Source organism: Palaemon carinicauda, chromosome 32 (genome assembly GCF_036898095.1).
Source record: "Palaemon carinicauda isolate YSFRI2023 chromosome 32, ASM3689809v2, whole genome shotgun sequence".
In the NCBI taxonomy this organism is placed as follows: domain Eukaryota; kingdom Metazoa; phylum Arthropoda; class Malacostraca; order Decapoda; family Palaemonidae; genus Palaemon; species Palaemon carinicauda.
In genome coordinates, this window is record NC_090756.1 from 48,218,495 (window position 1) to 48,236,694 (window position 18,200).

Genomic DNA, 18,200 nt, shown 5'->3' on the forward strand with positions numbered 1-18,200 from the left:
CCGGGCAACAGAGAAAACTCATTCTCCAGCCCAAGAAAAACAACACAGGACAGTCTGCTATGCCACTAGAGGAAGGAATCATCTCTTACAGAATCCTTCCAACATGGACTAGGGAAGCAAAGCTTCCTGTGTCCGGCCCTAACCTAGCAAAGGAGACTCATTCTCTATGCTAGGAAGAAGCAGACCACAGACTGGAAACTCTGATGTTCTCCCCTAACCCAAAAAACCAGTCATATCCTAGAATAGTTATACCTGAATTATTATACAGATAGAACCACTAGGATTAAGCCGAAGGCTTACAGAGGGAGAGAGGGATTAAACTTAGCCTCCGGAGGAGAAAAGAACAATCGGGGATGTGCGAAAGTATACTACTGTACATAGAATACTAGACTAGGTAAGATGAGAATCGATTACCTAAATCACCGAAACTCTCTCGTATACAATCTTAAAAAAGTCATTCAACTATATCTTACATGTATAAAATATTTGCCTTTAGCTTAAATAATATAACATTTGGAAAAAGTTATATCACGCATGAAAGTACTAGTGCCAGCCGTCTAGGCTACGAAGCCTCATGAAGGGCAAGATCGATACCTCGACCCGTGTCGAAATCACCGAGCTAAGAACTGACGGTATAATATAAGTATACCTAGCTCGGAGCTAAATAGTTAAATTATTAAAGCAAAACAAACCGGGAACGTTGCTCTAGCAAACTAAATGACCCAGCGAGCGATAGCATCCAGAATGCCTCCGGTAGGCAACTGCTCTTGTTTACGTTAATATCACTTTTGATTTAATTCAAAACGACAAGAGCTTACATTTATACACAGTAAAGATAATACTCCACTTCCCGGAGGCAGAAGAGGCTGGAGAAGTCATCAAAATGTTGAATTAAATCCAAAATAACAAGGGAGCACAAGGGAAAACACCGAGAAGTAGAGCTACACGAAAAGGAATAAAGAGGGCGCTACCGCCTTCATCAGATACACACTGGAAACGGAATAGGAGAGATGCCTTATGAGCAGCTCTCTTTTCATTCTCGTTTCAGATTCTTGTCACTATACCCCTCGAAGCGTTAATACTGTTTGAGGTGAAGATAGCTATGAGACATGTCAAGAATACGTCCTCTGATATTATGCGATATTCCTGTGAGATTATTAAGGGATATTCGCTCCAAGAGTTAGAATTCGGGATACCTTAAGGTAAAATTCTCTGGGAATATCACTGTAGTCAAATATACCGTAGAAAGCTACCTAATAAGAACTTCCATCAGGACGACATGACCTGAGCCCAAAAAATATGAAAAGATTAGGCCGGACTATTCGGTGTATGTATAGGCAAAAATAAAATGATCCGTAATCCAATGACTCCCTAGCGGTAATATATCATTGGGTGGCTGGTGTCGTGGCCTACCTACTACCTACAAGTTTGAAATACTGAAGTTACGCTTATTCAACTGCCAGAGCAAGAGGGGAGTGACTGTGCCCAACCATACTATATTCCAGTTTAAAGGTCACTTATGCATGGCAGAGGTGCCCTAGCAACCTCTACACCCAAGCTATGACAAAGGTGGGTAGGCCAATGGCTGCTTATGACTCTGCAGGAAGACATATAGGCTCCTTCCAAACCCTTTATCCTTAGCTCAATAAAACTATTGACCTTGAGTGGGACTTGAACTCCCGTCCAGCAGATCGACAGGCAGGAACGTTTCCAATAGGTCATCACAATTCTTAAAAGGTGGCATTTTTCGCGAATAAATCATGTAAAAACAATGTTATTACAGCAGTCGGTTCTATTAAGTTTTCATATCATGAAAACGTTAACTATGACGAATGACATTAAAATCTTTCAATAAACCAATGATTATTATTACTATTATTATTATTATTATTATTATTATTATTATTATTATTATCATTATTATTGTTATCATTATTATTATTATTAGCTAAACTACAACGCTAGTTGGAAAAGCGGGATGCTATAAACCAAAGGGTTCCATCACGATAAAATAGCCCTGTGAGCAAAGGAAACAAAGGTAATAAATAAACTATAAGAAAAGTGATGAACAATTCGAATAAAATATTTCAAAAACATCAACCACATTAAAATAAATCTTTCACATATAAACTATAAACAAATATCATAAACCAAGAGGAAGAGATATAAGATAGAATAGTGTTTATGTGTGTACCCTCAAACAATTGAACTCAACCTCAAGTCAGTGGAACTCCATGGTACAGAGGCTATAGCACTACTCAAGACTAGGGACCAATGGTTTGATTTTGGAGTGTCCTCCTCCTAGAAAAGCTGCTCACCATAGCTTAAGGGTCTCCTTATATTCAAGTGAGATTTGGTTACTCAATTAAATGTCTGTCTGAAGGAAGAATACAGATTCCGATTCCAACTGGAATTCCAGAATCCAATTCCAACTTAAATTCCATATTCCAATTCCAATCTAAATTCCAGATTTCAATTCCAACTGCCGATGAAATGTGTATTTTTCGTCAAGTTTCAGCTTAAGCTTAAATTCGAATGCTCTATCATTAGGATCTAAGCTTAAGCTTTGGAATTGAAGTGGCGAAAAGAAAGTACATCGGAAGTTGGAATTGGAATAAGGAATTTAAGTTAGAATTTCAATCTGGAATCCAAGTTGGAATGGAAATCTGGAATTGAAGTTGGAATTGTAATCTGGAATTTTGTTCATAATCTATTCTGGAACAAAATGTATGGCAGTTCGTTTAATGGAATCGTAAACGTTCATTGATTGTTGACGAGTAAATCCATGACTTAGTTAATGATTGCCCTGATTTACCTAACGAGTAGGATATTATGGATTGAACCTGTACAAATACAGATATATTTGCTTTACAACAATGAAAATCTGCTTTGAGATATTCGTACGACTAGGTTTGAACTAGGAAATATAAACAAACACAGATTGTAACATAAGCAACATTTTATATTCAAAATGCAATGGAACTTATAATTGTTTTCTCTGTTATTAATTTGAAAACTGGTAACATGCTCGCCTAGCATTCACATGGCAGCAGATCGATCTTAGCCCGGGACCGTATGTTTAAGTTGTTTACTGGTGGGGCCACTGATGTGGTTGGGTATCACAGTGGAGGTCTTGGGCTTGCCCCGCTGACGTTGTGGTGAGCATCTATTCCGATGAAACTTGAACGACCAGACACCTTTACCTTTAGTCGCAAAAACCTGCTTTCGATTTTACATGTTGCTCTTATTTTGTCTCTTGCTTTCGATTTTGTCTCCTGCTTCCGCATACCCACACCATTTTATCTCCTTCCCTATTGGTGGAGCCTCCCTCTCCCGATTGCGTCATTCGTCTTGTTTTATTACATTTAAACGACACGATTTGAAAACTGATTCTGTTTATGATACTTTGGCGGAGCCATAAAAGGATAGAATCAATAGCAAACTGATTTATTTATACTAAGGGATATGCATACGATAACACACACATACATATATCATCACCATCATCACTGCCGTTTCTAGTACACTGTAGAACAAAGGCCCCAGACATGTCCTCCCACTTGCAATATTTATGGTCTTTCTATGCCAGTCTATACCCACAAACTTTCTTAGTTTGCAAATTCATCGTCTCTCTCTCTCTCTCTCTCTCTCTCTCTCTCTCTCTCTCTTTACACACACGCACACACACACATATATATATATATATATATACATATATATATATATATATATATATATCTTTGTGAGTGGTGATATCCTAACATCGTGAAAAAGTTTCTGTATCGACATAATCAACAAAGCTATACTAGTCAGTACCACCCATACGAAGTTGGTTTGCAATGAGTAATCAGACGAAAAAATCTCACCATCACCAATCTACACTGACCAACGTTGTGATGAAAACTTGTGAAAATTGTCAAACCCCAGGCATGAATAAAAGCATGTCTGAGGCCTTCGTCCTGCAGTGAAGTTGAAACGGCTGTATTTGTTGTTCTTGTATATATATTTAGCCAAATTAATATTAAGGTTGTATATGAACACATTAACTCACCTACATATATACATACAATGAACACAAAATTAATACAGCATAAAAACCAAAGATTTAAACATTCAAACTATTTGGATTTTGATAAATTCTACCGTGGTTGAATCAACCACTCATTGTCCAATGAAATATTCGCTCATTAACTAAGGACTCAAATAAATCAACCGGAAAAGGAAATACAAAAGCATTGTGAATGGAACAACATTCAGCTATTTAATGGTGATACATTCCTTTGACATTGCAATTTATCATGTTCTAGCCTATAATGTGGCTCTTGGGAATTGTATCGACATGGAGTGATCATTGTGTTCGGGTTTATTAAAGTTGGAATTGAGCTTGATAGCAACATCTGGCAACTCTGCAGGATTATGCCACACAACGCTACATGCAATATTTCTCTCATGTTTTATCGCCAATTTCTAGAACCACCTGAGGACGAACTAAATATTACACTGGAAGTGTTACAGGGAATATCTCCCTTATGTAAGTCACAGAGGCTTTATGGGATGTGTGCACCGAGGGCGGAAGATCCCTTTCCCTAACCCTAAGTCTATGACTTTATCATTTGGTCTTTAAATGGTTTCTCTCTCTCTCTCTCTCTCTCTCTCTCTCTCTCTCTCTCACATACACACAAATTGTGTATTAATCTTTATTATTATTATTATTATTATTATTATTATTATTATTAATAGCTAAACTACAACCCTAGCTGAGAAAGTAGTATGCTACAAGCCCGAGGTCTAAAACAGGGAAAACAGCCCAGTGAGGAAAGGAAATAGGGAATAAGATAGAATAGCGTGCCCGAGTGTACCCTCAAGCAAGAGAACTCTAAACCACGACAGTGGAAGGCCGTGATACAGAGGCTATTATTATTATTATTATTATTATTATTATTATTATTATTATCATTATTATTATTATTATTATTAGCTAAGCTACAACCCTAGTTGGGAAAGCAAGATGCTAATTTATAAGCAAAAGGATTCCAACGGGGAAAACAGCCCATTGAGGAATGGAAATAAGGAAACAGATTGAATAGCGTGCATAACTGTACCCCCAAGCAAGAGAACTCTAACCCTTAGGACGCCCTTTTCGCACCCTTAGCCTAAGGGCCACAAAGGGTCTTAATCAGGATGTGATTTAACCCCAAAACTTTCCCCTTGAAGAGCTGAATTCTCATAAACCATGTCCTTCCTGCCTTGTTTGGCTGTGGCATAAGTTTCCTCATCATTCCAAAAGTTAGTTATCGCAGTCGTAGTATAAGACTGATTGCGTCAACAATATAATTTTTAAAAATAGTGGAATGATATCAAGACGGATGTAACACCGATTTCAAAACAAAAATATATATTTTAGAACTTTTTCTCCATTCTAAATCTGTTTTGATAATACTAAATCTTTTTTTCTAATAATAGTTTCGTTCACGACACTATCATACCTTTTTTTTTCTTAGATTTACTCGATTATTCTCAAAAATTATAGATCTTACACTACACTACAATACATTCTTTCGATATAAAAAATTTACATTTTTAGGAATTTTGATCGATACTAAATTTATGTATCCCTAATTTTCCGTCAGTTCACAATACTATTATAACTTTTTTTTTATTCTTTTCCATTTCCTGTATGACTTTTTCATTCATCATTTTGTATGTCGACAAACAGTCATTTCTTTCGTCTTATGACCATATTTCAAACAGTTCTTTTTCCCTTACACTAAACTTTTCTCATAAGTTTCTTTATGACTTTCTCTATCCTTAACTTTCTTCAGCTGAGCCATTCTTAACTCAAAACATATTTTTTTTTCATTCAACCCTTTATTTTTTTTTATTATCAAACTAACTTTATTAAATTCATAAATTTGTTTAGTTATCTGTCCATTATCAAAGTCATTTAAAGCTGCCAATTCTATGAGAACCTGACTTTATCACAAAGGAAAGGAAAGCAAGAATTTAAAAGGGAAGAAGAGCAGCGTCGCCATTCTTTTGTTTTACGCACATGCGCAGAAGCGTCTCTCCCCCCTCTCTCTCTCTCTCTCTCTCTCTCTCTCTCTCTCCCTCTCTCTCTCTATTTCGAAAATAACCAAACCCTTTGGTTTTGATATCTCTCGGAGACCCCAAATCTCCTCTTTGTAGTTTCTTATGTAAATTGGTTCCGTTTTCCATAAATTGTTTCTGTAAACATATGCTCGTCTTTCATGCTTTTCTTGCTGAAAGTTCTACGTTGTTTTCTTGATGCACTCTCGCTGCTTCATGTATATAGACTGGCAAGAGATATGGATAACATATATATATATATATATATATATCATCACCATAATCATCTCCTCCTTCGCCTATGGACGCGAAGGGCTTCGGTTAGCTTTCGTCAGTCGTCTCTATCTTGATCTTTTAATTCAATACTTCTCCATTCATCACCCCCAGCTAGGCGGTATATCCTAGCAACCATGTTTGCCAACGCTTATATATGTGTGTGTATATATATATATATATATATATACACATATATATATATATACACATTATATATATATATATATATATATGTACAGTATATGTGTATATAGGAATATATATATATATATATATATATAAACATATTAATGTGAAACGCTTAGTTAAAGTATGTTGATAATAATAATAATAATAATAATAATAATAATAATAATAATAATAATAATAATAATAATAATAATAATAATAATAATAGTGATTTTAAACTATGATGATGATTATGATCTCAATGATCAACACAATTGTTATAATTATCATTATAATTTTTATAATTGTCACTACAACAACAGCTACCATAACTACTACTATTAATATTATAACTACTTCCATTACTATTGCTGGTAGTATCATCATTATTACTCTGAACTTGATCCTTGAATAGTACTTTAAAAGTACATAACATTTTGAAATAGAAACAAATGTCATAATGGTTTTGAAATAGTATAATGGTGTGGACCTTAAGATATCATTATATTCAGCCAGCTTCCGCGACTTGTCAAAAATGACGTGTAAATATTTAGATAGATATGTACACACACACACATACACACACACACACACACACAGATTCAACACTTCCCACCCCCTACCCTAGCCTATTTATAATTCACTGGTTCGGAAATTTGCGTGATATTGTGGTTTAAAATGGCACCTCTCGGGGTATAGACACCCTCCCACCAGGGTGTGGCCACTCGGGGAGAGACCGATTAGTGATAAGTCTGGAAAAACCGCTGAGCGTGACAAATATATATATATATATATATATATATATATAAGATAGATAGATAGATAGATAGATAGATAGATAGATAGATAGATAAGATAGATAAGATAGATACGTTGTTCTTTATTATATAAGGGAAATAGGCTAATAATATAATAATATATCTTTATTTTCATTACTATCATTGTTGCTTTTATCATTGATAATAAAGGCAGTATGACACAAGAAAAAAATTAAAACATCACGATAAGGAAAAATCAAGATGACATGAAGTTTAATACCTTATATATTCGGGTATTCAGGACACCCCCACCCCCAGAGGGTCCCACAGAATGGAGTCTGATTAGGAATAAGTTTTTGAAATTGGCAATAAAAGAGGAAGAAGGATGACACCCTAAAGAAATCTTCGATGGGTCTCATCCATTACTCTGTGGTCTCTTTTTAAGACCAAAAGACCGAAGGCGACAGATGGGGTCTCCTTTAATCTTCCATTTATGGTCCCTTGATCTTTGGTCTCTCCTTATATGGTCTATTCAGGGGACCTTTGTCTTGACCCCATCGTTTACTTAAAAGATTCTCTTCAGAGGTTATTTAGGGAAGATCTATTTTGGCGTGTTTATTCATCATGAAAGATTCTATATTCTTTATTCATTACTTCTCATGTAGTTTATTTACTTCCTTATTTCATTTCCTTACTAGGCTATTTTTTCCTGTTAAAGCCTTTGATATTGTAGCATCCTGCTTTTCCAAGTATGGTTGTAGCTTGGATAATAATAATAATAATAATAATAATAATAATAATAATAATAATAATAATAATAATAATAATAATAATAAGACTATCAGACTCGAACTACGTCCCGGTATACCTCTATGGAATTCAGAAAATCATATTTGAGAGAGAGAGAGAGAGAGAGAGAGAGAGAGAGAGAGAGAGAGAGAGAGAGAGAGAGTTTATGTATGATGTAACATGAACTAATTTATTTTTTATAAGGCCTGAGTAAATGAAATATCAAACCTTCCACTTGAGTATAGACACGGCATAAAACTCAATTGACCTATTATAAAAACCCCGTGCAATAATAGCCTCTCTCATATCGAAAACAAAAGTGAGAGCGAGATCAAAATCAAAGCCTCAGTGAATAATAGTCAATTTCAGTCTCCTTAATCATCGTTGAGTTGCAAACTGTTGTTATTTTGAAAATGTTTTTCATTTCCGTGATTTATATTTTCTCAAGAGGAAACCGTTTTATTGGACTGACCTCCAACGCAAAAGGATTAATCATATTTGAAATGGAGTGAATTTCACTTCGTTGAGTAACATGCTGTTGGGAATGTACAGTTCTGAGAATTCAATTTTAGATTTACCAACGCTTGAAATTAGTTGCTATACATATACATTATTATTATCATTATTATTATTATTATTATTATTATTATTATTATTATTATTATTATTATTATGTGAGCTACAATCCTAGATGGAAAAGCAGGATACTATAAGCCCAAGGGCTCCAATAGCTAAAATGACTCCAGGAGGAATGGAAATAAGGAAACAGATAGAATAGTGTACCCGAATGCACCCTCAAGCAAGAGAACTCTAACCCAAGACAGTGGAAGACCATGGAATAGAGACAATGGCACAACCAAAGACTAGAGAACAATGGTTTGATTTTGGAGTGTACTTCTCCTAGAAGAGCTGCTTACCATAGCTAAGGAGTCTTCTACCCTTACCAAAAGGAAAGTGGCCACTGAACAATCACAATGCAGTAGTAAAAAATAGGTAATTTGTAAAGAAACAGGTAATTAAGTGAGAACTTGAGTTTGTTCAATCAAGTGAGGAAGTTTTGTATGTTTGTATGCATGAATGTATATCCCAAACACGACGATTTAAAAAAGGAAAAATTGCAAGACTCTCTAGCTGGATACTTATGCGGGATCTTAGTCCTATTGGTAGCAGTGAAGTCATTACTGCCACCTAACTGCAAATTGTGGCTTTAACAGCTCATGCAATTTCCTCTTGCACAGGAAGTACACAAAATTAATGTTAAACGAAATTTCCTCTTTAAAAATTTATAAAAATCTACTTCATCATGAAACTAGTGTATGCGACCCGTCATTAATGACGGCTAAATATTTAGACAGATAAGCATACACACATATTAAGCCCTTCCCATCCTCTCCCCCTTTTCTAGCTACCACACGGCAGTTTGGGCATTTTATGGGAGATCATCGTTTACGAGTGACAGGGACGTTACAAATAGTCTAGTAAAACACCAAAGGTAGGGATGTGTTTTAGACGTGTTAATAAAATCAATAAGATGGAAACAATTGCTTATTGGATCTCTTTTTAGTATATATTTTATCTAAACATTCATAAGATTTTTGATAGAGGTTTGCTTGGTGATTGCCAAACTGAGGTTGGACTCCCGCTCAAACTCGTTAGTTCCTTTGGTCGCTGAAACCACACCATCCTTGTGGGCGAAATATGGGGAGTTTGAGGAGCCTATAGGTCCACCTGCTGGGTCATCAGCAGCCATTGCCTTGACCTCCCTGTCCCCAGCCTGGATGGAAAGGCGGCTTGGCCGCTGATCATATATATACATGGTCAGTGTCTAGTGTCCAACTGGGACAATGTCACTGTCCTTTCTGCCATTCATGAGCGGTCTTTAAAACCATCAAATAAACAATTCAATCGTATTTTGAATATCAGCTTACTATGTTATACCAGCAATGGCGATTTCAGAAAACCTTTCCTGGAGTGTGGAATATTTCGTGGTCGGATTCATTTGTAAGTAGATTATCGTTTTTTTCTTTTCTAAATATAAAATGGAAGAATACAATTAGCAGGGAAAAGGAATCCTGATATTGAATGTTTTGCCGATTCCTTCAATACTTATTGGCAAAGGATATCCAAGACTTTTCCGAGATACCTCTGGCATTCAACCAGGACAGATGAAAAAATACATTAGACACATAACCAAAAAGGAAACGAAATTGGCAACCAATGCAGAAATGGATTCTTTTCATTATTTATTTGTGAGAGATGCAACTATATGTTCAAGTGTTAAAGCATCGGTAGCATCTGTGTTGTAAACAAAATGACTGACTTCCGAGTCTCTTCGTTCGTCCGTTTTACATTGCCCTGCTTTACGTCAGACACGACCTCTTGATATGAAAATATATCGTTAGAGGCTGATAATATATGATTATATATGCTTAGAGGTACACTCAGGCACACTGATCCTATCCTATTTCTATTCATCTGTTTGTTGTTTTTAGGTTTTATAGTTTATACTGTAAATGAAATATTTATTTTAATCTTAGTTTGATTGTTCATTACTTCCTTTGTACTGTATTTACTTATTTTTTACTTCCTTTCCTCAATGGACTATTTTTTTTTTCCATTTGGAGCCCTTAGGCTTATAGCATACTGCTTTTCCAACTATGGTTGAAGCTTAGCTAGCAATAATAATAATAATAATAATAGTAATAATAATAATAATAATAATAATAATAATAATAATAATAATAATAATAATAATAATAATAATAATAATAATAACTCTCTCAGCATAACAACCAACCATACCTCAGTGCTGGTTTTGATACATTAAGCGTCTTATATAATTTCACAATGTTTAATGGTAGTAGGTTGGCCAGGGCACCAGCTGCCCGTTGAGATACTACCACTGGAGAGGTATTGGATCCTTTGACTGGCCAGACAGTAATGCATTGGATCCCTCTCTCTGGTCACGGCTTATTTTTTTCTTTGCCTACACTTACACAGAATAGTTTGGCCTATTCTTTACATATTCTCGTCTTTCCTCATACACCTGACAACAATGAGATACTTATCACTTCTTCACCCAAGGGGTTAATTACTGTACTGCAATTTGTTCATTGTACTTTCCTCTTGGTAAGGGTAGAAGAGACTCTTTAGCTGTGGCAAGCAGCTCTTCTAGGAGAAGGACACTCCAAAATTAAACCACTGTTTTCTAGTCATGGGTAGTGCCATAGCCTCTGTACCATGGTCTTCCACTGTCTTGGGTTGGAGTTCTCTTGCTTGGGGTTACACTCAGGCACACTATTCTATCTTATTTTTTTTTATTTTTTTTCTTCCTCTTGTTTTTTTGAAATGGTGTGTTGGGCAGGCTTAATAGAAGGGCCATGGATACCTAGTGGTTTATCAAGAGGTTGTCTTTTCCTTTTTCTGATTATTTTTCTTCTCAAAACCATCCTTACTGTCCTCCCTTCAGTTGAAGTGGCTATCCTGGAGGGTATTTAGCCTTGCATGGTGTATCGGCTCCTCCATGTTGACCAGTTTTTCCGACTTTTTACTATAGTCTATGGGTATCATCAATCACTTTGTTTATAATTCTGTACGTATTGTTTTTGTTATAATTCTTGTTAATCTAGTTTTTAAGTATGATGTCTCTTTTTTATTTCTATTAATTCTTATGCTGTCTGGAGACATTGAGTGAAATCCGGGACCAGTACGTCCTAGATTTCACCAATGTCGTCTTCTGTATTGCAATATTCGTGGTCTTCATGCAAATATCCAAGACCTTACAGTTGCGCCCAGACAGTATGATATTCTTTTGTGCTCAGAAACTTTGGTTTCTAATATGAGGCACTCATCTGAACTCCTTATAACTGGTTTTAAGAAGCCAATAATGTTGAAACGTGATGCCATCCCTAGGGCCAGGGGAATAGCGGTGTATATTAGGACCGAGTACCCTGCTTCTCATAAGTCCTGCTATCAATGTGGATGTCATGAGATTCAGGAAATAAAAGTTTGTGGCACGCATAACAACTTTTATTTGTGTTCGATCTACCAGAATCCAGACATAGATGATTCTATCTTCGATTGTCTTCTTACCATTATGGCTAAGATACAAGAAGATGATAGAAAGGCTTCTTTTGTCTTTGTTGGTGATTTTAATGCTCACCATGGGGAGTGGTTAAGTTATATCTCTCCTACCGATCACCATGGCTTAAGAGCTTTAGACTTTGCCTATGAATCAGGCTGTGAGCAAATCATAAATGAAGCTACTCACAGGTCTGGTAATTGCTTGGACCTCGTATACACTGACTCCCCTGGCGTTATAACTAGTAAGGTTGGTTCTCCAGTCGGGACATCTGATCATGCCTTGATTTCATTATTAGTGAAGACTGAGCAGCCTGTCCCTGATATATCATATTCTTGTAAAATTTATATGAAATCCCAAGCAGACTGGAATGGGATTTTACATGATCTTTTGTGCTTGAATTGGTCACAATTATATAATAGTGTAGATCCTGTTGTCCCTTTCAATGAGAATCTAGTCAACATAATTGATAGGCGTATCCCTTCTCGTGTGTTAAGGTACCGAGTGAAGGACAAACCGTGGTTCAATGATGATTGTAGACGTGCTTATTTGGAGAAACAGGAGACCTATCGTCTTTGGAAGGGTAACAGATCAGATTTGACCTGGAACAACTATACTCAGCTTCGAGCTTTTGCTCAGAGAGTTTATGCCTCAACTGAAAAGGAGTACAATTTAACCATAAAAGAAACACTTTCTGGTACAACTCAGGAACATAAATGGTGGTCTACCCTTAAATCTGTACTCTTTGGTGTAGTTGCAACAGTTCCTCCTTTACTTAAACCAGATGGCTCAGTCACTCACTGTCCAAAGGAAAAGGCAACCCTTTTGGCTGATGTTTTTGACAGTAAACAGAGTAATGAAAAGCTTGAACTTCCTCATTCCTGTTTTCATTTTCGATCTCGTGAGATTAAAACTCTGTTGGTGGACCTTGATGCTTAAGGAGGTGTAGACCCAAATGGTATTTTTCCTTTGTTTTTTTATAAAGACAGCAGATTTCCTAGCTCCAAAGTTATTAGTTATTTTGCGCAAGTTAGCAAGAAGAGGAGCTTTTAGCACTAGTTGGAGAATTGGTAATGTTACTCCTCTATGTAAATGTGTTTGTGGTAGCTCAATTTCCACTGATTACCGCCCAATTTCCATAACTCCCATATCATCTAAAGTTTTTGAACATCTTCTGGCAAAACGTCTTGATAGGTTTGCTGAAGGTAATCATCTATTCCCTAGTTTACAATTTGGTTTCGTAAAGGCCTTGGAGCATGTGGTGCCCTTCTTACAATCTCCCATGCTGTAGAGAAATCCCTTGATTGTGGTCGGGAAGTTCGTATGATTGGCCTTGATTTTAGTGCTGCCTTTGACCGTGTTAATCATGAGGCCTTTGTTTTCAAACTGAAACAGTTGGGAGTGGGTGGGTCGTTTCTTAGCATTATTATTGATTTTTTAAGTAATAGATCTCAAAGAGTTGTTGTTGATGGGCACCCTAGTGATTATAGGAATGTGATATCCGGTGTTCCACAGGGTAGTGTTCTTGGCCCATTACTTTTCATACTATATACACATGACATGTGGTTTGGCCTAGAAAACAAGCTTGTTGCATATGCAGATGATGCTACTCTCTTTACATCAATTCCATCCCCTGAATGTAGATCTAGGGTTGGTGAGTCCCTTAATAGAGATTTAGCTAGAATTAGTGTATGGTGCAAATTATGGGGTATGAAGTTGAATCCTAACAAAACTCAAAGTATGATTGTAAGTAGGTCAAGGACGGTGGCTCCTCAACACCCGGATCTCAGTATTGATAATGTTTCTTTAAATATGTATAACTCTTTCAAAATTTTAGGTGTGATTCTCGACAGTAAATTTACTTTTGAGAAACATATTAGGTCTGTGTCTTCTTCAATTGCACAAAAAGTAGGCTTATTGAGAGAGTCTTTCAAGATTTTCGGTGATCAATCTATTCTGAAGAAGTGTTTTAATTCTTTTATTCTACCTTGTTTTGAGTATTGTTCTCCTATCTGGTCTTCAGCTGCTGATTCTCATCTTAATTTGTTGGACAGAAACTTACAGTCTATTAAATTTCTTAATCCTGATCTACATATTAATCTCTGGCACCGTCGTTCAATTAGTTCATTATGCATGTTGCACATAGACTTTTCATAACTATGACCATCCTTTACATTCAGATCTCCCTGGACAATTCTATCCTGTTCGTAATACTAGGCAGGCAGTTAATTCTAATAGCCAGGCCTTCTCCATCAAGAGGCTCAATACTACGCAGTACTCTAGAGGTTATATTACATCTGTTACCAAGTTGGGGAATGATCTTCCTAATCGGGTGGTTGAATCAGTAGAACTTCAAAAGTTCAAAGTTGGAGCAAATGCTTTTTTTGTTGATCAGGTGGACATGAGTCTTTTTATAGTTTATATATGACATTTGTTTTGGATGTTGTAAATAGTTTATATATGACATGACTGTTTTGACGTTGTTACTTATTTTAGAATGATTTATTGTTAATTTGTTGTCTTCATTTATTTATTTCCTTATTTCCTTTCCTCACTGGGCTATTTTTCCATGTTGGAGCCCCTTGGCTTATAGCATCTTGCTTTTCCAACTAGGGTTGTAGCTTGGATAGTAATAATAATAATAATAATAATAATAAGAGAAAACTTAACATTTTACCACAACACTTCCTAGGCTTAAATAGTATACGGTACAATACCCTCGATAGTGTTCAGAGAGTAACACTTATGTGTATACGATTATTGGGTTATTAGGATTCGTAATTGTAACTTTAGAATCCTTTTCAGCGGAACAGCCTTTCTTTATTTGCTTTATTCACACAAACATCTATCGATCGATAGTATAAGTATTCGCCAACAGACAGCAGATACTCTGACATTCCACTTATCCCAAACAATATCTAAAATGTTAGACAATCGCATAGGATTTATGTTCCCAAATATCACATTTTATTTCAGATGCGTTAACCTGAACTGCTTTAAATTTATATTTCTCTTTATGGGAAATCATGAAAACAGAATTAAATACATCTGACACCCACCCACACACACACACACACACACACACACATATATATATATATATATATATGTGTGTGTGTTTGTATATATTTATATATATATATATATATATATGTGTGTGTGTGTGTGTGTCTGGGTGTGTGTGTGTGTATGTGTGTAAAATCCTCATACATCATACTATCATTAGTGTTTTACATTTTGTAGATAAAAAAAGACTTTAAAAATAAAATCGTTCATTTAGCGAGATAAAGTATCAAGTAATTAAAAAATAAAATGGTTTTCTCAAACAGGTACTACGTTAATAGGCCGGAGTTTTAAGATAAAAAAATCTATATATATTGAATTCCTAATCAATAACAATCCGCAGATATTCAAATACCATTGGATTTTTTTTTCTACTTCTTTCCAAGCCTTTTCTCCTCTCATTAAATTTTGAGAATTTCCCATTTTTTTATGAAAGTAGAAAAAAAGTTCTTTCCATTTTCGAGAAAACGTTTATGATGATACATAAAGATAAAGATTTTTGTGCCCTATTTGGAAATAGGAAACTTTCATGAGCTGTTTTCCTTAGAGGATTCCAATTGATTTAGGAACAGAAAAATTTTTCTATAAAAACCTTTTAGTTTTCTCAAAACTTCAAATAACTTTGCATAGAATGAATTACGTTGTTGAAAATCTTTAATTCGTTACTATGGCAACAACAACACCAATGATAACAACAACAACAACAACAACAACAACAACAACAACAACAACAACAACAACAATAATTAATAATAATAATAATAATAATAATAATAATAATAATAATAATAATAATAATAATAATGATAATAATAGTAATAATCTAGATCGTTTAAATTGATATATGAGGATCCAATAGATTCAGTTAAAAGTTTTAAGTTTATAACTAATTATCAGAGCAATTCTTGAGGAAATATATCCAAACACCTGGTAGCATTAAAAAAGGATTTGATTAGCAAAGTAATTTTATCAGATTAAAGGTCACTCATGAATAGCAGAGGCCAGGGACAGTGACATTGCCCTAGCAAAAAGGACAATGTCCTAAAGACTAACCATATTTACATATGATTAGCGCCTAAGTCCTATCCCCTCTCAATCCAAGCTAGGACCATGAAGGGCCAGGCAATGGCTGCTGATGACTCAGCAGGTAGATCCATAGGCTCTCCTAACCAGCACCCCCAATCCTTAGCTCACAAGGATGGTGAGGTTGCAGACACTACAAGAAACTATCGAGCTTGAGCGGGACTCGAACCCCACTCCGGCGATCACCAGGCAGGGACGCTTCCAATAGAATCTATTGCACAAAAATTCCCTTTGGATTTTGTAAGCCAAAAATATTTCACATTTGATACAAGTTTCATTTTCGTTTGAGTAAAATTTCTTACTTTTAATTGTTCGATTACGTTTTTTTTGCTAAAATCACTTTTGGTTAATTCTTAGATTAAAGATGAATTTATATTTAGATGAATTTTTACCATTCCTCCTTCAACTGCTCATTTATAAATTTGTAATGTAAGTTAAAGCTGCTGTAGTTTTTGTAGAGAATTATCTTCATATATTCGATATAATTTCACTTTAAGATATAAAATAATTTTGTCAAACACTACAATATAGAACAGCTGTTAGAAAGCTCTTACTTAACCCTTGACCTGTCAAATTCACGAATCTTAAGGCAATGTTATCTTTTACCAGAAATGTGATATGTATTGACTTCGCAAATAGATGAAACTCCTTCTCTCTCTCTCTCTCTCTCTCTCTCTCTCTCTCTCTCTCTCTCTCTCTCTCAAAATGAAGAAAACCGAAGAGCTGTATAAAATATTGTCTGGGTCTCAGATAAAATCAGCCTACACAAGAAATCTTTATTTGACGAAAACATGAATTATTATTAACGCAAAATAATAATGAAATTTATCATTCTTTGATCAAATGTACAATGTAGCAACTGTCCTCTGAAATATTAATCTAAAAGCAACTATTCTTTAAAAGGTTAGACTTTGATCAAATGCGTCACTACAAGTATAAAATCAAATGAATAAAACGACTAGAAAAATCAAATGAGAAACTATAGCAAAACCCCTTGAAAAACTTATCCTTAGATGAAATAGTATAGAGTAGCAACAGCTGTTTAACAAAGTAAACCATCAATTAAAAGTATATTGTAGAAAGTACATTTCAAAAGGTTACCATTTTATCAAACTAATAATATAGCAATTAATAATATAAAGATGTCTGCCATATCATTAGCAATTCTAGAATTTCAGGAGATACTTAAGGATATTTTGCATAATCAGACAACTTATTTACACTTTTACCTGTTACTTATAATATTCTAATTAATACTCAATACTCTCTTGACTAATAATCACTATTCTCTTAGCTAGGCAGAAACCTGAGGTCTATATGGGCCCTCTAATCCCCTTGAATATCTTACTATCTTACCTTACAGCACTCGGTGATGCAAATCTGTGTGTGTACTACTACTACTACTACTACTACTACTACTACTACTACTACTACTACTACTACTACTACTACGAATAATAATAATAATAATAATAATAATAATAATAATAATAATAATAATAATAATAATAATAATTTAATGTTCCTGTTTTAACATAACCTTTAACCATACAAAATGCATACACGGCAACTTTGAATTTAACGAGAATATAAGTGAAAATGGCAAAATAGTGAAAATGGCAAAATATACTCTCTCTCTCTCTCTCTCTCTCTCTCTCTCTCTCTCTCCCTCTCTCTCTGAGATTTCCTTTGTAACCGAGACACTAAAAAATTGAGACCTTTTCCTTCCTCCAAGTGTATCGCCCGAAGACTTTCCTTTGAAAAGACTGATGTCAGTCTTTTTGAGGAGCTGCTTTACGCTAATACTGCTTACAAGCACTCCAGTAGTCTTTCCAAAGGAAGCCTTCAAGCAAAGACTCTTTCGGTGTTTGAGAATATCTTGTTTTTTGTCTTTC